The sequence below is a fragment of the Thamnophis elegans genome, chromosome 3, assembly GCF_009769535.1.
Source record: "Thamnophis elegans isolate rThaEle1 chromosome 3, rThaEle1.pri, whole genome shotgun sequence".
Taxonomy (NCBI): Eukaryota; Metazoa; Chordata; class Lepidosauria; order Squamata; family Colubridae; genus Thamnophis; species Thamnophis elegans.
Window position 1 is genome coordinate 5,334,447 of NC_045543.1, and position 22,068 is coordinate 5,356,514.

Below are 22,068 nucleotides of genomic sequence, written 5' to 3' on the forward strand. Positions count from 1 at the left end.
ATAATCCTGTATTTTAAAGCTGCCTTAAAAAATTCTTAATCTTGGAGCAAAAATGCTTTAATTTTTTTTTCTTTTCTACTTGTTCTACAGCACTATTGTATTAACTAAACGAGTAACTGAAGTAATAGATAATTGTTACTTGCCTTTTGGAGGGTCCTGTGGGAAATCAGACTTATTTGTCATGCGATATCATCTATGATGACATGCCAAATACTGAATCTCCAGCTGAGAAAATTTGTTTTTAACGAGTATACGAAAGCATGGTTTATATGTATGGAGTATATCTGACATATCATTACTATCTTAAACTAAGTAGATCTCTTACAATTGCAATATACATTGGTTATCTTTGTTAAGACAAGCTTGCAATACTTTTATTTATTCTGAAGCTATCTTGAGATATTTCTGTGAATGATAGGAACTTGCTGGAATGAGTGTTTGAAAACTACATTTGCTGTACGTTCCGAAATAACACTTAGGTAATATTAATGTTCGGTCAGTTGTTTTATTAGCTTTATTTTACACCAGTAGCAACAGCCTGAGACAATCAGGAGGTTATGATTTCCCTTCCACTTCATCCCAGGGAGAAATTCATATTAAAAACAGCATGACATCTTCCAGAGGAGGAGGGGAGGGTGAATCCAGGCAAAATTAACATGTTTTGAAAATCATCTGGACCGTCATTTTAATGATGCCCTTTCTAAATATTTATCTAACACTCTGAATCTGAAGGGACTGGTGTTCATGAAGCAAACCATATGGATCAGGAATTTCTTTCTCTTAGAACATAGCAGCTCTTGGATAGATGAATTGTTATCTTCAGTTGGTGGGAACATTTCATTTTGGCTTGCACTCCCCAATCAAGTGTAAGTAGGCTTCCTTCGAAATGAGATTAAACCAGGTTGTCGTGCATATATAGTCCTCAGCCATATATGATAGTTTGCCTGGTGCTTGAAAGCTTTTGCATTATTGCAACTTGAACCAGTTACTGTAAATGCTAGAACAGAAAACTGTTGGCAAGGATGCCTCATAGTGACTGGGCTGCATTTAATTCGTCACTAGATATGCAAGTAGAGGAATATTATAAAAAAACTGCACCTCAATGTTTGTGTGTATATATATGTGTATGCGTGTGTTTGGGTATATATATATATATATATATATATATATATATTATGGACATGCATGTGTGTGTATGGTTTTTTTTTTTCTTTTACGCTCATATTTGCCATATTTTGAATTATTGAAGCAAATTGATAAATCTGCAGATCACATGGTTTTCTCCCAATTTATTCTTAATTTTTAATTAACAAAAGAAAAAGACTATCATTAATTTTTAAAGCTTGTAAGAAGAGACATGTTAAGTGGTATGAATTCAGTTCATATAATCAGACTGCAAGTTTGATTAATTTGAAACTACCTTTTCCCCTTTTCTACAATACACAAGAGTCCACTTTTCCCTCCCTGGGCAATTTTATGACCTAATTATTGGCTATTTGACTAGGGATTATGGCAGTGTTTCTCAACCTTGGCCACTTGAAGATGTCTGGATTTCAACTCCCAGAATTCCCCAGCCAGCATTCGCTGGCTGGAGAATTCTGGGAGTTGAAGTCCAGACATCTTCAAGTGGCCAAGGTTGAGAAACACTGGATTATGGGAACTATCATTCAATGTAGTAAAATTTTGTGCCTAATATTTTATATGAATAAACCTTATTTGTTACTTTCTGTACAGCATTTATGGTGAAATCCTTGTTATTTGTGTGAATATACATACAAATACTCTTGTATTTCTTCAAGGGCTGTGTTGTAATTCCTCTTCTAGTAAAGTGGATATTTACATAAAGTTTTGGTTGTATTTTCTCTTCCCTTGTGTGGACAATCTTCTTAATGTGAAACAGTACCATAAAGAAATAATAAGAGTTATGGTATCCATTGCTAATGTTAACACTTGGCTTAAGTATAGCGTTTAGGTTGCAATCCAATGTCTTCTCCAGATATTTCCCCGAGTCAGAGATGGGTTATAAATGTGATGCAGAGGTGGGTTCCTACCAGTTCGCACCTAATCGGTAGAACCGGTTCGTCAAATCTACCGAACCGGTTAGAAGAGGTTCCACCAGTGGACCCGGAAAGCAGGCCACACCTACAGAAGAGGTTCCAAATTTTTTTGAAACCCACCACTGGTCCTTGGAGATGATTATTCTACACTATCATGCTCTCATATTTATAAAACTCAGTGCCTCTGTGAAAGGTAAGGATGACTACTGCGTTTGTGGTGCAATCAGAACATTTCGTGTGTTGAAGTTGTTTTAACGCAAACCAAGGATGCCTTTAAAAAAAACAAGTTTCCATCATATTCTTATGCATGCCAGTGCTGTGTGTGAGATAATTTAAGGTGGTTCTGACAAGTGTCGTCGGCATCTTCATATCGGGTCACATGGGTGGCAAGCCACTCCCATCTGGTCACATGGGCGGCAAGCCACTCCCACAAAGGAGGCCACACCCACAGAGTAGGTTCGAACAATTTTGGAAACCCACCACTGATGTGATGATTCCAGAGGACAGGCATGACTACAAAGAAATTTCACTTCCAGGGTTCTGAAATATGTTATTTTTTTAATCAATGGAATTCACAGCACAACAACCCTCACAGATTGAACTCCCTGGACAGATACCATTATATAAACAATTATATAATAATAATAATACTATTGTAGTAAAAGACTTTTGAACATGAAAGCTACATAGTACATTTTGCAAATCCGAAGCAGTATAAATAATCTCCACAGTTAAAAGTCTTTCTTATTATTATATTATCTGAGTATTAACTCAGTCCGTCAGCAATACATGAGCAGGAACCATTTAAAGTGTATGCTAACATTTCCCAACATTTATATTCTAATCTTGCTGAAATGTTTCAGAATCCTGCCGACATGAATGTTGACAGATTTCTTCTCTCTCCCCCCCCACCCCCAAAAAAAGAGTAGATATACCTTCATACGACAGATGCGGAAACAAAAAGAAATCAAGAGAATAACGTTGTTAGAAATATAATTAAAAATCTAAAAAGGGAAAACGGGATCATTTGTGTTTGATTCCAAGGAAACAAAAGTGTTTGGAGCATGTGTGAGCATCCACATTGCGTGTCAGCAACTCCTTGAATGATGCAAGTACAATATTCAGTTTTGCATTGTACCTTTGGATAGAGGTGGTGAGCTTCTTTCTCCTTCCAACCGAACAGATTTAGATAGTCATTTGTTGTTATTTTACACTAAGCAGAGAAGGGAGCTAGATATCTTAAAGGACCCTTCCCAGTCATTGAAGTCTGAGACGAGATTCACAGATGAGTAGGCAAAGTGAACTGGTGCTCTTTGCAACTACTAAGATACACAAAGGACATTGCACCACCAACATGTTTAGGAACAGAATCTTTTAACTTCATGTTTCCATTCTGCATGCAGACATCTAACAAGAATGTGATTGAGAAGGAACGTTTTTGTCACATATTATCTGTAAGAGGCACTTCAACCTACGAGATTCTCTGCAACCAACCAGCGGAGTTGATTGGTCACTAAAGTGATCACCCAGGAGTATCTCAGGCAAAATAATTATTGCCACCCTGAGACTTTCTCAAGGATATTTCCATGAAAGGCACTGTGGCATTAACCAGTGTTGTAAAGATAGGCCACGTGACCCAAAAACTTCAGGTGCAGGAGTAATTAAGGTCTTACTGATTTACTGGTATTGTCATTATTATTAATATTCTGCAGTAAGACCATAGGCCAGTGTTTCTCAACCTTGGCAACTTGAAGATGTCCGGACTTCAACTCCCAGAATTCCCCAGCCAGCGAATGCTGGCTGGGGAATTCTGGGAGTTGAAATCCGGACATCTTCAAGTTGCCACGGTTGAGAAACACTGCCCTATGCAGTAAAACCACTCAAAGTTAATGATCTCTACTTAAGTTTCATTAAAACACGGACAAACGATTGCTCTTCCACTACTTCGCACCCCAAGCTTTAGGTGAAGATGAACATTTGCGTATAATTTTTTTCCCCCCTTTTCCATAAAGAAAAGATTCTCGTTTGGCTCCATCGGAAATGTTCAGAGAAGAGAGTTTCCCGTAGTTGTATCACTCTGGAAAGGGTTCTGAGTGGTCTTTCTGCATGCTAGTAGACTTTTTTTCTCAGAAACACTGTAGTTTTATAACCTACCCCCTAGGTAAAAAAAATTTAGGGTCATATCGGCGTAGCTGTGAGTGGCTTCAGCGACAGTATTCTTGTTCTATCGTTGCCATCAGCTCCTCTTCAGAACAATCGTAGGAGATCTTGGCTTGTCTCTCTGGCTTCTTGAGAGGCAACCTACAAATGTATGGGAGAAAGCGATAATCAGGACCATAAAATAGTAAAACGAAGTTAAAATTAGGCCCAATTTAGCTAGCAACGTGTTGTCTCCCCATTTCTCCTTTAATTAGCTTGTGTACACAATTCCCACAACGTTTTTTGAACAGGTTGACATCCTTTAATTTTAAGCGAAAAGGAAGTCGTTGCATGGAAGAACCAACAGGATTTGAAAGGGGCCACCAAAGGAGAAAGGTGTGCCAGTTCTAGGGCAGTGGTGGCGAATCTTTTGGGTTCAATGCATCAAAAATTCAGAAAATGCCCAGCCTGACTTTGCCGACAGGTCGCTGCTTTATATCCCCTAACAAAAGAAAAATAATTTTCTTGAAGTGGCTTTGAAGAATTCTCTTTCATGCCCTCTGCAGCCTCCAGAAGTGCAAAAACATACCTTACTCTTGCACTATTTCTGGAGAGTCCAGATGCTGTGTGAGAGCACCAGTGGTGGGTTTCAAAAATTGTTCGAACCTACTCTGTGGGTGTGGCCTCCTTTGTGGGAGTGGCTTGCCGCCCATGTGACCGGATGGGAGTGGCTTGCCGCCCATGTGACCGGATATGAAATTATGAATTAGTACTTAGGTCGGTCCAAGTAGCTATTCAGAAACTCTGGCATTGAAGCATGCAAGTCTTAAAGCTGTCAAGTTACAAGATCCTTGCACCCCTAACCCTTTAGAAAAAACAAACCCAGGGGTGTTCAAACTTGACAGCTTTAAGACTTGTGGACTTCAACTCCCAGAATTCCTCCTCCAGTCACGTTGGCTCAGGAACTCGGGCATTGAAGCATGCAAGTCTTAAAGCTGTCAAGTTACAAGACCCTTGCACCGCTAACCCTTTAGGAAAAAAACTAGGGGTCTTCAAACCTGACAGCTTTAAGACTTGTGGACTTCAACTCCCAGAATTCCTCCTCCAGTCACATTGGCTCAGGAACTCTGGCATTGAAGCGTGCAAGTCTTAAAGCTGTCAAGTTACAAGATCCTTGCACCCCTAACCCTTTAGCAGTGGTGGGTTTCAAAAATTTTTGGAACCTCTTCTGTAGGTGTGGCCTGCTTTCCGGGTCCACTGGTGGAACCTCTTCTAACCGGTCCGGTAGATTTGACGAACCGGTTCTACCGAATAGGTGCGAACTGGTAGGTATATAAGTCTAACTGCTATTGCTATTGCTAACCCACCTCTAGAGAGCACATACCTTTCTTGCATCCCCTCCATTGCCTCAGAAAATTGTGAGAGAATGGGGCATGCTTTTAAGATACACATGTCGCCTGTTTGCCAACACTTGCCCAGAGCAAATATCTCTGACTTTTTCTAGCTAAGGAGTATCCTTGGAAAGTTGAGAATGGACAGGGGCGCATTGCAAAAATTGCTCAATGTTAGGCTTTACTATATAAGTATCCATCTTTTTTAAAAAAATAAAATAAAATAAACCTGTGTTTTTATTCTGGAATCTCTTGCACATCCCTTCTCTAGTACCCAAAGCACTACAGCCAGCAACGATATGTACACCATGATGGGGATCGGGGACCCAGTTGGTTAAGGAGACCAAGACAAAAGCAGAATAATTACCTGAATTGGACAAATAAAAAGACTGAAATGTTATGCTACGTTGGAAAACCTTCTTTAAGCTGTGATTGTAATTAGAATCCCATAAATGAAAGAAGAAATGTACCGATAATGTTCAGGAAACAATTCTAAAACGTTTCCTCTTCTCGAAAGGAAAGAAAAAAAGAATGCTAAAAGGAATCTAAACTATAGCAATAAAGATTTATAATCAAATGGATGGCCAGTGCATGTGATCATCTTCAACCATTCCATTATCTAAATTAAGGAAACAATGTTGTGATTAAATTCAGCCCCTCCATCAGTTTTCTTCCATAAGCACATGGATGGTCTGAGAGATATATTAAGAAAAGCAACAATTTTATTTTGTTAAGCTGCCATGGAAAGAAAGAAAGAAAGAAAAAACCCTTGCTACGATATTTCCTACAGAAATGCTTGTAGAAGAATGTGAAGAAAATTATTACTGAACCATGTTGAGCAACTGATGAAAGTACAGGAATGAAAGATCTTCTTCATTTCTGCAAAGGAGTACCCTGATGTTGTCTCCACTCCCGGTTATTTGATTCATGATAACTTACTGATTGGCAAAGTTATTGCTCCTGGGTGTAGATCTTGTTAAGAAACACTGAAAAACACATGAACATAATAACACTCAGATAGCCCATAACAAAGAAACAGATTTACCCCTGCTAGTAAATCTCACAGTGATATATACATCTCTAAAAGCAAAAGTAACTTTTGACAAAGAAGATGAGTAACTCTGATATTCCTCTATGTAAGCATTCTGATTGCTGGGATTAGAAAAAGTTGATGACTGTATACAGTACAGTATAATGGATAATATGCATTTACCTTTCCTAGTTCTAAGACAAGATAATGAGTAGGGGATTCACACAGACACAAGCAAGAAGAATACTGTTGAGTTGAAAAGCATGCATGATTACCTTACCAATAAAAGTCCTAAAATGATATTAAAACATTAGCAGGAGAGCAAGTATGATGGGAAGATGGCAACATACACATATTCATGTGTGCACTCAGGTTCCACCAAAAAACCGTGTTCGACTAAAGGGCGCTTGACGAAACCGCATGGCTGACGTCATCACAGGGCGACAACAGCGCGGAGACAGAAGCACGCTGTAAACGCTAAACCTAAAATTAACCCCTAAACCTAAACCTAACTCCCCTAAACCTAATCCTTAACCTAATCCTTAACCTAACCCTAAACCTAACCTAACCCTAAACCTAATCCTAACCCTTAACCTAACCCTAAACCTAACCCTAAACCTAACCCTAAACCTAAACCTAATCCTAATCCTAACCCTAACCCTAACCCTAACCCTAACCCTTCACCTAACCCTAATCCTAACCCTAACCCTAACCCTAAACCTAATCCTTAACCTAATCCTTAACCTAACCCTAAACCTAACCTAACCCTAACCCTAATCCTAACCCTTAACCTAACCCTAAACCTAACCCTAAACCTAACCCTAAACCTAACCCTAAACCTAACCCTAACCCTAACCCTAACCCTAACCCTTCACCTAACCCTAATCCTAACCCTAACCCTAACCCTAAACCTAATCCTTAACCTAATCCTTAACCTAACCCTAAACCTAACCTAACCCTAAACCTAATCCTAACCCTTAACCTAACCCTAAACCTAACCCTAAACCTAACCCTAAACCTAACCTAACTCTAACCCTTAACCTAACCCTAAATCTAATCCTAACCCTTAACCTAACCCTAAACCTAACCCTAACCTAACCCTAACCCTTAACCTAACCCTAAACCTAACCCTAACCCTAACCTAACCCTAAACCTAATCCTAACCCTTAACCTAACCCTAACCCTAACCCTAACCTAACCCTAACCCTAAACCTAACCCTTACCTTAACTTGAATCGGCTTGCTTTCAAAGCGCTATTTAAAGCGCCCTTCTTTCTCCGCGCTCGCTGTTGTCGCCCTGTTGATGACATCAGCGACGCGGTTTAATCAGGCGCGGTTTAGTCGAGCGCGATTTTGTCGTGCCACGGTGCACTCATGCTAAGAGTCTGAGATACGGATGCCACCTCTGTTCTCCTTGCCAGTTTCTAGACCAAGGTAAGTACACCAATGGCACAATTTAATCTAAATCTTCCTGCTATTCCAATGAATTTAGATTAACAGATATACTGGAGTCTGCTTTACTGAGCAAAGTTATGGGGTTCATCCATCCTTGAAAATGGAATATGATGTGGGTTACTTGTTTATTATTTATTTATACATCAAACTTCTTAACCACCATTGAGATCAGATTAGCAACCATATTAACAACCCTACCTGTGAGAAATTTTAAGACCACATGTATGGTTTGTATTCTTATTGGCACTTTTCCCCACAATGAAGGGCAGATTTTGCCTCTCAGGACAATGCTGGTTTTGGAACAGATCAAGCAGTGGTGGGATTCAAATAATTTACCAACCAGTTCTCTGCCCTAATGACCAGCTGGGTAGGCGGGGCTCGGTGGTCATGTGATAATGTGGGTGTGGCCAAGTCAATGTCACTCAGGTCGATGGGCGCTTCGCCTTAGTTGTTACAATGGTAAGAAGGGTTAACCGGAGAGGCAGTTTCTGTAAGCAGGGCAATAAGGATCAGGCTAGAAACAACACCAGAATGTTTCCTTCCTGCCTTCCTTACAGGATTAGTCCTGGAAAGTGGACAGAAACAAAAGGAGATTTCTTCCAACAACCGTGGCACGACAAAACCGCGGTCCACTAAAGCGCGCCCGATTAAAGCGCGTACCTGACATCAGCAGCGCGACAAATACGACCGCGGAGATTTTAAAAAGCGATTTTAAAGCAAGCCGATTCACGTAAAGGTAAGGGTTAGGTTTAGGGTTAGGTTTAGGGTTAGGTTAAGGGTTAGGGTTAGGTTTAGGGTTACGTTAAGCGTTAGGGTTAGGTTTAGGGTTAGGTTAAGGTTTAGGGTTAGGTTTAGTGTTAGGTTAAGGGTTAGGTTTAGGGTTAGGTTTGGGGGGGTTAGGGTAAGGTTTTCGCTTTAATTTTAAGTTTACCGCTCACAGCGTGATGTTTTCGTCGCGCTGTGAGGACGTCAGGTACGCGCTTTTGTCGAGCGCGCTTTAGTCTACCGCGGTTTTGTGGTGGAACCCCAACAACCGGTTCTCCGAACTGCTTAGAAAGTTACCAACCGGTTCTCCCAAATAGGTGCAAACCGGTTGAATCCCACCACTGAGACCAAGGCAATGATGTTGTGGGGGCACAGCAGAAAAATAATGCTGCCAGGCCATGCTTGTGCAAGAGGGTAAGAGGCCTTTAAGGACAATGAAAAATACCTCCTCTTTTAAACTACATTTGAGAGAGAGTACCACATCTCAGGACTGGATTTTGAGCACCCTGAACTGAACATCTCTTTAAGTCCAGTCAATCATCCAGTTCCCCCTCTTTCCTGTAGGCCAGGGAGATCTCTGCTATCAGTGGTTGAAAATCTTGCAAGTACAGAACCTGTTATTAAACAAGTAACAATTCCAACACATGAATGGAAAAGCTGAACCACAAAATAAACTCCGTGCGGTTGCTGTCACTGCTTTTCTTAGAAAATGTCCTATTTTCTGCTGGCACATAGCACTACATTTCGGTCCATACTGCCATGATCAGAGTCTATTTGTTCACCTATAGTTTAAAGTGGCACCTTAGCATGCAATCTCCTGTTCTCATGTCCAGTGCATAATAAAGAAAGTAGTCCTTGAATTATAACAACAATTGGGACAGGGAAATTCATTGTTAAGTGGCAATATATGAGCACACCTAATTTTCTGACCTTTTTGCTATGGCTGTTAAATAAGGTCACTCAGGCCCTCGTCACTTCAAGGCTCGATTATTGCAATGCGCTCTACATGGGCTACCCTTGAAAAGCGTTCGGAGACTACAGCTAGTCCAGAATGCAGCCGCGCGAGCGATATTGGGTGTACCGAGATACACCCATATTACACCTGTCCTCCGCGAGCTGCACTGGCTGCCAATTGATCTCCGGACGCAATTCAAGGTGTTGGTTATTACCTTTAAAGTCCTACATGGCTTAGGACCAGCCTATCTGCGAGACCGCCTACTGCCATACACCTCCCAACGGCCGATAAGATCCCACAGGGTGGGCCTCCTTCGGATACCGTCAGCTGGTCAGTGTCGGCTGGCGGGTCCCCAGAGGAGGGCCTTCTCTGTGGCTGCTCCGACCCTGTGGAATCAGCTACTCCCAGAGGTCCGGACCACACACACTCTCATGGCCTTCAGGAAAGCCGTTAAAGCCTGGCTGTTCCGGCAGGCCTGGGGCTGTTGACCTTAGTGTTAAGGTCCAGCCCCGATTAGATCGTATGTGTGTTGTGTATTTTAAACTATTTTTTTTACTTATTTTGCTTTTCTTTTTTTTCTTCTTTCATTGTAAGCCGCCCGGAGTCCTCCAGGATTGGGCGGCCTATAAATTTAACAAATGAAATGAAATGAAATAAGACATTTGGTGATTGAGATTTGAAACCTTACTCACTGACTTTGCTTGTCCAAACTGGCTGGGAAAAATCACAAATCATGATCAACTGACTGCCGGATGCCGCAACCATCAAAAATGTAAAGAGGTTGCCGAATCACAGTCGTGTGATCACAAGGATGGTTTGCGAGTCACTTTTTTTCCAGTACCGCCGTAATTTCTCACTAGTTAAACAATTGTAAGTTAAGGACTACTTGCAAATCTCTTTTGTGCCTTAGATTAGAAATTGTTCTCCTTCCTCAACGTGCTTCTACTTCTGCAAGGTGCATAAAAAATATAGCATGTTGTCACCTACTATTATTACCATGTAGACCAGGGGTAGTCAAGCTTTTTATACCTACCGCCCACTTTTGTATCTCTGTTAGGATTCACCGACAAATGCACACACGACAAAACCGCTGCGAGAAAACCGCTGCGAGAAAACCGTGACGTCAAAATCGCGCCCACAACAGCACGCCAACAACAGCACGCCTTCAACAAACAACGCGAAAATAACATAAGAACCCTAACCCTGAATCTAACCCTAACCCTAACACTTACCTTAACCCTAATCGCGGTTTTGTCGGCGCACTGTTGTGGGTGCGATTTCGATGTCACGGTTTTCTTGGCGCGCTTTTGTTGGCGCGCTTTTGGCGTGCGCGCATTTGTCGGGTCATGCTCTGTTAGTAGTAAAATTTTCTAACCGCCCACCGGTTCCACAGTAAATGGTGATTTATAAAGTAGGGAAGTAACTTTACTTTATAAAATTTATAAAGCAGAGCTACAGCAAACCCCTCCCACCCACCATGAAAGCTGGAACGCCCACTAGTGGGCGGTAGGGACCAGGTTGACTACCACTGATGCAGGGGTGGGTTGCTAATCCCGTTCCAACCGGTTCGGTTGGAACGGGGCTGGCGGCGTCCTCGTGCACGCGCGCAGTTCATGCATGCGTCTTAGCGCCTGCGCGATGCTCCAGCTGCTCGCGGAGACTCGCGCAGGCGCTGTATGTGCCATCCAGCTGCTCGCGGAGAATCGCGCAGGCGCTGTATGTGCCATGTCCCTGCGTGGAAGCGCAGAAGCCTTCAAAGACCGGTAAGGAGCACGGGCGAGCGGGTGGGCCCTTCGCCGTTCCCGGAAGTTACTTACTTCCGGGTCCGCCGACCAACCGGTTCGCGGGGACTGCCACGAACCGGTTGAAACCCACCCCTGCACTGATGTAGACAAAGTATGCATATAACCAGAGCACAGTTCAGGAGTTCGTTTCAAAGTACAGGCTCACCTCCTTCCCTCTGATCACTAACTGGTATTCACCATCACCCACCCACCCCTTGGGATTGGGTCACAGGATCTTTTCCTGGGGGGGGGGGGAGGGCAATATTTCTTGGTTTTCAGCCAGAAAAAAAAAAAACAAGAGATCCGTAGAAGAGAGAAGTTCTGCTTCTCAGAACAATTACTTTCCCTAGTGCTGTAATAAATGAGGTTAGCAGTGGCCAATTTTAAATACTTAGCAATCCAGAAGTCAAGTTGTCCTAAACTTATCTTCAGCGCATAACACAAATACCAGACTCTGGTTCACAGGCTATTTCTGCCCTAGGATGTCCCTAAGCATGTGTAATTATATCTGTCTGACCTGGAATCTGTTTTGGGATTGGCCAGTTACTTTGAGAGCCAAGTTAAATTATATTTAATTCATTTACATTTTAAAAAATGGCTACACACGGGGATTAATGATTGGGTGCCATCTCCTTATGTCTTCCTTGCTTTAGTCCATCAAGTGTTCAAACGGTGAGTAGAAGGAAGAATCAAGGAATCAGTACGGAGAAGCCAAGAGAAAGAGTGGTCCTTGGAATCTGACCTACCCTTTGGACCAAATTACACCCGATATGAGAATAGATACTAATATTTGTAACTCCGAGTTGGCATAAAGGGGTCCTTGCTGCTCTCTGAGCTTGTTTTCTTGCAGGTGTTTCAATACCCAAACTAGGTAAGCCAAGGTGGAGCAGTGGTTAGGGTGCAGTACTGCAGGCCACTTCAGCTGACTGCTATCTGCAGTTCAGCGGTTCAAATCTCACCGGCTCAAGGTTGACTCAGCCTTCCATACTTCTGAGGTGGGTGAAATGAGGACCCAGACTGTGGGGGCAATACGCTGACTCTGTAAACCGCTTAGAGAGTGCTGAAAGCCCTATGAAGCGGTATATAAGTCTAACTGCTATTGCTATTGCTATAGGTAGCATTAGTGCCAGCAGAATAGGTATATCCTGCTGGATGGTGATGTGCCAAGAGCTGGCTGGCCGGGTAGGTAGGAAAAACCAACAGAGCTGTGAAAATTGGTCCATTTGTAACAGAGGTGGGTTCCTACCAGTTCGCACCTATTCGGTAGAACCGGTTCGTCAAATCTACCGAACCGGTTAGAAGAGGTTCCACCAGTGGACCCGGAAAGCAGGCCACACCTACAGAAGAGGTTCCGAAATGTTTTGAAACCCACCACTGCCACACACACACACAGACAGACAGACAGACAGACAGACAGATTGACACAGAGAGAGAGAGAGAGAGAGAGAGAGAAAGAAAGAAAGAAAGAAAGAAGAAAGAAAAAGAGTGAGAGAGATGAAAGAAAAAAAGAAAAAAGGGACAGAGACAAAAGGAAGGAGAGAGAGAGAGACAGTCAGTCAGACAGACAGACAGACAGACTGACAGAGAGAGAGAGAGAGAGAGGAAGACATAAATAAATAAATAAAGAAAGAAAGAAAAAAGAAAGAAAAAGAGTGAGAGAGAGAGATGAAAGAAGAAAAGAAAAAAGGGACAGAGAGACAAAAGGAAGGAGAGAGAGAGAGAGAGAGGGAGAGAGAGAGAGAGAGAGAGAGAGAGAACACATGGCCGGCAAGCCACTCCCACCAGGTCACATGGCCGGCAAGCCACTCCCACAAAGGAGGCCACACCCACAGAGTAGGCTCGAAAATTTTTTGAAACCCACCACTGATTTGCAAATACAAGGAATACATTTTGGCAAGGAATTGCAGCGATCGACAGAGGCCTAGGATAGGCCCCTGCGTTAACAATACTCAGTTTTGTATATAGGGTTTTAAACTTATACTGCAGGAGGAATGTGGCCTCCTAGGAACGCTGAGGCATTGTTTGTGCTTTCCACCCCCAGATGTTTTAAGGAAACTATTCCTGGAGTACAGGATCAGGTTCGTACAAGAAATTCAGATTTTGGTAATACATTACGGAACCAAGTACCGTTTAAGGGAGTAGCCACAAGAGGGCGCTGCTTTATAAACACTCTGCTAAAAGAAAACAAGGATTCATTCCACCAACAAAAATCTGGAACGAAATTCAGCGTATTTTCAAAATCCAAATGTCATTTTCACCATTTGGTGATTAATAAAGGCCTCAAAGAAGTCCTTTGACCCGTGAATATCTCCCCTAAAAAAGCATGGAATTTTCTGCATGAATTACATCCCAAAGGCAAACACAGACATAAATAGTTAATAAGATCTCAGTGATGACTCAGAATTGTTTCTAACTTTCCTTTCAGGACACCAAATGTTCCCAAAGGACAAATATGAATAACTGCAGATATGCAGGATATTAAATTACATCCACACTTGTTGCCATGAGAACAACATAGAGTCATGTTAGTTCCCAAGAGCCTAGATCGGCTTGAATGAGACTTTCTTTCTTACACATAAAGAAGAAAGTCCCGGGGGGATTAAACTGTTCTAATTAAATAATTAGCTTTTATGAACCAATTTCAGTCTGGTCTAAGGAGCAAAAACGGCTTATGTATGCAAGATGAGTGACAGTAAATTAAGTTGTACAGAACGTAGGGTAGAATTCATGCTTTACAGTACACAGAATTCACTGCTATTGCATGGTTCACCGACAAATGCGCGCGCGACGAAACCGCGCCGATAAAACCGCAAGTTCGAAATGGCGCCGACGAATGAGCGCGCCGACAGAAGCGCGCTCTAAACCTAACCCTAAACCTAACCTTGAACCTAACCCTAACCCTAACCTTACCCTAACCTTAACCCTAATCGCACTTCTGTTGGCGCTCTTCTGTCGGCGCGCCTTTGTGGGCGTGGTTGATGTCGCGGTTTTATCTCTCCGGTTTTGACGGCGCGCTGTTGTTGGGCGCGCATTTGTCGGGTCACGCTATTGCATTGTATCCTTGTAGTGTCTCAAAATTTCAATATCCAATGGAAACTTCCATCAGCAAGAGGTGATTTCCTTTCCTGCCTACAGCCCATTCAGAAGCTCCAGAGAGTTTGAGGACCTTCTTGGAAGCTGATAAGGACAACATTGGGCGGCAAGGAATTATGATCAATCAGTTTGCCAGCATTATATCGTACCAACTTGTCAACTCCGAACCCACAACGTTATCAGTGAGAACTATGCAATCTACTACAAAATCCCTGTTCTGTGGATGGAAACCGTCACTCCTGAATGAAGCTTCTGCTAATTTGAATCAACAGGCGCCATGAGCCTAATGCTGTTCTAGTGATGCTGCTTTCCTGATGGCCTGTAAGACTTTGCTTTACTAAGGTATGAAGTTGGGAGCTCCAAGTAATATTTGGAATCAGGGCTTCATAGTACAGCCTCATCTGAGAGATGATCCGATCGAGAATCAAGCAAACTTGGAATTGGAATAATCAAGAAACTCACAGCAATGGGTTTGAGCCAGTCTGCCAAATTGTGCCTCAGATGAGAAATGTCTTTTGCATCACGCACGGACTTTCCAATTTGCAATTATTTTATTTGTAGCCCATTTCTTTATAGCAATAGCAGTAGCAGTTAGACTTATATACCGCTTCATAGGGCTTTCAGCCCTCTCTAAGCGGTTTACAGAGTCAGCATATTGCCCCCAACAACAATCCGGGTCCTCATTTCACCCACCTCGGAAGGATGGAAGGCTGAGTCAACCTTGAGCCGGTGAGATTTGAACCACCGAACTGCAGATAACAGTCAGCTGGAAGTGGCTGCAGTACAGCACTCTAACCACTGCGCCACCTCGGCTCTTTAATTCAATACACGTTTTATCTACAATGATTTACATTCATGGATGTTTCTCCCATATTAAAAACAAGTTAATATAGTGGATAATTGGCTTGCCAAACTTCCTGTGTTTCAAGCCTGCTTTAGATCAAAAGGCTTGGACATAACATAACAATCGGATTTTGTGCTTTATTTATATATATATATTTATTTTATTTGAGAAAATAAACATAGCATAGGTCATTCCTTTCCTCTGTGTTATACTCGTAATAAATCTCGGTGGGAGCCTAGATTAGTCTTCAAATTGTGTCAGCAAATTTCATTTCCCATCAGCTTCAAACGGTGTGGCTGTATTCAAGAATACTGTAGCAGAGTTGAAGTTTGAAATATCTCAAAGAACGATCAGGTTTAGCTGTAACAGGTACCTGGCTGATCTCAAAAACTTAAGTCAGTGTTTCTCAACCTTGGCTACTTGAAGATGTCTGGACTTCAACTCCCAGAATTCCCCAGCCAGCAAATGCTGGCTGGGGAATTCTGGGAGTTGAAGTCCAGACATCTTCAAGTGGCCAAGGTTGAGAAACACTGACTTAAACGGTGTCAGATTTGGTTAGAAATTACTACAAAAGTGGCTAGCGACTTTGAAAAACATTATAAAAGTTAAACAGCAAACCATATTGGTATACGGGTGCCGAGAAAACGATTTGGACAGACCCACGAAGCGACTAGGGGTGCCCCCCTCACTCAGGGGGGGGGCTGTTTTAATTAAATGCGGGAAAACTAGCTAAGAGTTCAATGACACCAGTTGTGACTTTGGTGGCTGGTGCAGCACAGGTAGTCCTCAAGTTACGACGGTTCATTTAGTGACTGTTCCAAGTTACAGCGGCACTGGAAAAAAGTGACATGGCCATTTTTCACAGTTTTGCAGCATCCCCATGATCACGTGGTCAAAATTACAATGCTTGGCGATTGGTTCATATTTATGACACTTGATGCATCCCAAGGACATGTGACACCCCCCCTTTTGGCAGCAAGCGAAGTCAACGGGGCGGTGTGTGTGTGTGTGTGTGTGTGTGTGTGTGTGTATAGCCAAATTCACAACAATTGGGTTACTAACTAATCAATGGCAGTGATCCACTTCACATCTGTGTGTGTGTAGCCAGATTCACAACAATTGGGTTACTAACTAATCAATGGCAGTGATCCACTTCACATATGTGTGTGTGTGTGTGTGTGTGTGTAGCCAGATTCACTTAACAATTGGGTTACTAACTAATCAATGGCAGTGATCCACTTCACATCTGTGTGTGTGTGTGTGTGTGTGTGTGTGTAGCCAGATTCACTTAACAATCGGGTTACTAACTAATCAATGGCAGTGATCCACTTCACATATGTGTGTGTGTGTGTGTGTGTGTGTGTAGCCAGATTCACTTAACAATTGGGTTACTAACTAATCAATGGCAGTGATCCACTTCACATATGTGTGTGTGTGTGTGTGTGTGTGTGTAGCCAGATTCACTTAACAATTGGGTTACTAACTAATCAATGGCAGTGATCCACTTCACATGTGTGTGTGTGTGTGTGTGTGTGTGTGTAGCCAGATTCACTTAACAATCGGGTTACTAACTAATCAACGGCAGTGATCCACTTCGCATCTGTGGCAAGAAAGGTCGTACAACGGGGAAAAACCCCCTCAACCAACGTCTCCCTTAACAAGAGAAATTCGGGGCTCCCTTGTGCTCCTAAGTCCAAAACTTCCCGTGCAACTGAGGGTCGCCCAGATGTTGGGCAACGTCTTCCAGCAGCCCCGCCAGTTTCAGCCAACGCATAAAAAGGGTGTTGCAATTGGCAGCCCAACGAATAAAGACGCGCATCCCTCCGCTTCGTCCCCTGCTCTTTCCCCGCACGGTCCCTCCCGCTGCTCGGCCAAACAGGTTTACCTCCGCCGCTTCCCGCCGCCTCCCGATCTCCTCGCCGCCGCCGCCCTCCTCTGCCCGGCGGCGGGAATAGCAGTCTCCGGAGGAGCCTCGGCGCAGAGGCCAGCGGGGCGCGGCGGCGGCGGGCAGGAGCCGGGGACCGTCCGCCTCCTCCTCGCACTCCTCCTCGCACTCCTCCAGCACCTGGTCCAGGAGCTCCGCGTCCGAGTCGGGCTGCTGCAGCGGAGAAGCCCGGCCCGCATCGCTCGCGTACTCCGCCTCCCCGTCGTCCGCCGGGCCCGGCCGACAGGGGGCGCTGTGGCTGCCGCTGCCCCTGCCCGGTCCGGGACCCGGCGGGCTGAAGACGCGCGCCTTGCCCTCCCTGCTGCTGCCGGTGCCCATTGGCGCTGGGCTCCCCGTGCGGTTGCAGCTGCCCCGGAGCCGCTGGGCTGCTCCCGGTTGCTTTTCCAGATGGTTCTGATTCCAAAGCCCAACTGCTGCGGCTTCCTGGCGGGCGGCGCCCCGATCCACCCTCCTCCGCCCTTTTCCTTCTCCCAATAAGTTTCCTTTGGGGTTTAAAATCTGCTGGTTGCGGATTCCCACCCACCCAAGCAGCCCCCACCCCCCAAATCCCCAGCCGCTTCTCCGCTCCCCACCGCAAAGGGCTAAAAGGGAGAGAAAACGTATTTTAAGTTTATTTCGTTTTCTTTTTTAAAAAAAGATTTTTTATTAACAAACATGTAAAAAACACACACACACAAAAGTTAGACGTACGCCACGTTTACACAATACAATAAGAACAGGAGCTTCCTGTTCTTGTGTGTGTGTGTGTGTGTGTGTGTATGTGTGTGTGTATGTGTGTATGTATATATATACTTAAAGTCACAACCCCTGGTATGCCCAAGTATGGGAGGAAGGTCACACTTCCACTCTCTGTCATTAGGCTCATCACAAGAGACCATCCAGACAGAAACCCAATATTTTTTACTGTTGCCTTTTTGTTACATTTGTTATATTTATGCTGATAAATTTATTTATTTATCAGCATAAATATAACATATATATATATATATATATATATATATATATATATATATATATATATATATATATATATATATATATATATATATATATATACACACACACACACACACACACACACACATACATATATATCAGCACGAATACTACATATATAAGAGGCAATAGAGCACAGGTTCGATTCCCAGCAAGGGTATGGCTAGTTGATGAGAGCTAAATAGCTTGAAATAGATCTATACTAGTCTCCCTTTATTTATTTATCAGCACAAATATCACACACACACACACACACACACACACATGTTTTCTGAGGTTTTCACGGGTGTTAGTATGTAGGTCTTTGGTTATTCGGGTTTTCTCTCGCATAAAATTGGAAGTGTCTTGGCGACGTTTCGAAGTCGAAACGTCGCCAAGACACTTCCAATTTTATGCGGGAGAAAACCTGAATAACCAAAGACCTACATATATATGTATGTATGTATATGTATGTATGTATGTATGTATGTATGTATGTATGTATATATGTATGTATATACGTGTGTGTGTGTGTGTGTGTGTGTTTATTTGTGCTGATAAATAAATAAAAGGCAAATATTTATCAGCACAAATAAAAAAACACAAATATATATAACAAAGGCAACAGTAAAAATATTGGGTTTCTGTCGTGATGGACTCTTGTGACGAGCCGATTTGACAGATGATGGAAGCAGTTGGCTTCCTCCCATAATTGGGGCTTACCAGGGGTTGTGACACTATATCTATATATCTATATATCTATATATCTATGTCTGTCTGTCTGTCTGTCTGTCTGTCTGTGTATGTATGTATGTATGTATGTATGTATGTATGTATTAAGTGTTACAACCCCTGGTATGCCCAAATATGGGAGAAAGCCCACTGCTTCCGCTCTCTGTCCATCGGCTCGTCACATCATCATACCTCAACTTTTATTTGACTATGATTATTTAAACGTCCTTCATCATAAAATATACCAAGATTTAATACGTAACCACATACTGGCATTTCATTTACTTATTTATAAAATCCTCCCTTAACATTAAATCCTCATATCCTATTTCGTTTTCTTATTCCCTCTTTTCTGAAATCTCAAGCATTTGGTTTTGGACAACTGTGCCTGGGTGTAACCTTGGAAGGAGGCTAGATTTCAACAAAGGAAGGGAATGCCAAAAGGCTGCTCTTCGGCCTTACTTGGCCTTAGTTTAGCCGTAGATAGTTATACTATTGCTAGTAAAAGAAAAAAAAAACAGTAACAAAAAGGGTATCTAAACAATTCCAAATAAATGGGCTTTTGCAATAAATATTGTGGGACTTTTGGTAACAGGATACTGACCATATATCTCGAGTTCCAAAAAATGTTTTCTTTTCATAACAGCTCAGGATTCCAGCTAGTTTGTTTTTAAAAGTTCTTCATTATCTTTTTTTTTCATTAGCAGATTTTTTATTTTTATTTTTTCCCTTCCTCAAACACCTTACAGTCATTACATCAACATTGTTATGTCATCATACCTGTACATGTGTATAATATTTTGCTTCGATATTTACACACCTTTATACACAGTTCTATATATATTTATATATAGTTTGTTGGCTTAATTAATTTTATTCTTGCTTTGCAGCCATTTGTACCAATTGTTCCAAATTTCATAATATTCCGACTCTTCTTTATCTTTTAATTTCAGTGTTAATTTGTCCATCTCTACACAAGCCAAAGTTTTTTTTTTATCACTAATTCATCCTAGGGGGTATTATTTTGTTTCCAGCATTGGGCAAATGCTATTCTAGTTGTAGTTAGCAGATGTGTTAATATGTACTTAATTTTCTTTGTATATTTCCCTTTGATTATTCCCAGTAGAAAGATTTCGGGTTTTATCTGTTCTCCTGTAATTTCTTGCACCCATTTCCAAATTTTTGTCCAATATTTTTTCTGTTTCCGGGCAGGTCCACCATATGTGATAATAAGTCCCTTGTACTTTTTTTACACTTCCAGCAGGTCGGCTTCATGTTTGGGTACATTTTACCCAATCTTCTTGGTGATAAAATGCCACCGATAAAACATTTTGTATATATTTTCTTTAAGTGCTGCTGATCGTGTTAGTTTATAATTTGTGTTCCAAATTCTTTCCCAATCCACTAGATCTATGTTGTAACCAAAGTTTTTGGCCCACGCTACATGCAACCTTTAACTTTTTCTTCTTCTAAAGTTACTTCTTCATTATCTTAACCACATTTGTCAAAGTGAATTGCATAATGATAGCTAGCCATTGTACGTGTCTCAATTTACATTCAACCGAGCATTCTTTGGAATAAATGTGCCTTTGAAGCCTCTTGCTTTTTTTTAAATTTTATTTTAATGGGAGGGCTTAGATGTGGAGGAAAGAAAAACAAAAAGGAAAATATATTTTAAGCATGAGAAGATTGTTATTACAAGCGAAGAAAACCATAGATCTAGAGGGAGAGGTATGCTTGAAGAATATATAATTGTACGATTATTCTGGTTTCCAAAGATTAAAATTTTACTTCTGGGATTTCTGTTTTACTGTTGTTCACTTTTAATATAGTTGAGAATTTCCAGAACAGTTAGGTCAAATTGCAGGATATTTTCTGGGGAGGAAAAAAAAAGAATAAAGGCTGGGGTTATCATTGGAAAAACACTGCTGTTGGAAAAAGAGCTGGAAAACAGAAGCGCCAAGGAGATTTGGACAGAATTTTACCAGCTGTAGAATAACACTTTTTCTGGCTTTAAGAACCTGGTTGGTTAAAAATAGATCTCACATAGCTATTTATGTAGACATGAGCTATTAGGAGTGTTTTCTTTTCCTCCAAAATGAGTTTGGCAACTGTACATTTTCCATCCTTTTCTCCGCATTTGGAAAATCTGAGAAGGGAGGAGAGACTGCCTAGGCTTGGTTCCAATAAAAGGGACTTTCTTTAACTAGGTAGCTTTCAACATATAACCATAATGGAGAATTCCATGTCATAACAGCCATTAGGTGAAATGTCTCACCTAATGTCTCCCCATCCCTGCTTTCCCCATTAATTGTTAATGACACTTGTGGGTCGTTAAGCGAAGTGTGGGATGCCTTAAGGGTGGGGGGGAGGCCCTTGAAGGCCTTGAACAGTTTAGGTCTGCCTGGCCTGCCCCCCCTGGTGTTCCCCACACTAGTAGGCACCCCGTGTTCTGCTTCCTGCTTATTGGGCCCCCGCAGGCTTAATTCCCACCCCACCAGGCCAAACACCCTCCTCCTCCTCTCCACTTATTTTTAAAGACCTCCAAGGCCAGAGTGCTAGAATGCATCTCAAGGATTCAGAGGGTAATTCCTTTTGTGTGATACATTCCTCTCTGAATAGCACACTACCCAGAGATTAGCAGCAAAACACTGCCCCCCCCCCCTAGCTTTTTTTTTGCTACAAAAAGTCTGCAAAATCTGCTTCATCTTTTTCAGCAGTTTTCAACAGTGCCAAGTTAAGGGAGCAACTTGTTTTCTCTGGAATGGATCCAGGAGCTCAAAATTCAGGAATGAATGACTAACCCCTTTCTCATTAGAATTCACATGGTGTCCTACAGATTATTAGCAAAGCCAAAATCAATAGGTGCTAGTCGCTACTTATAAAAACCCTACATGGCATCGG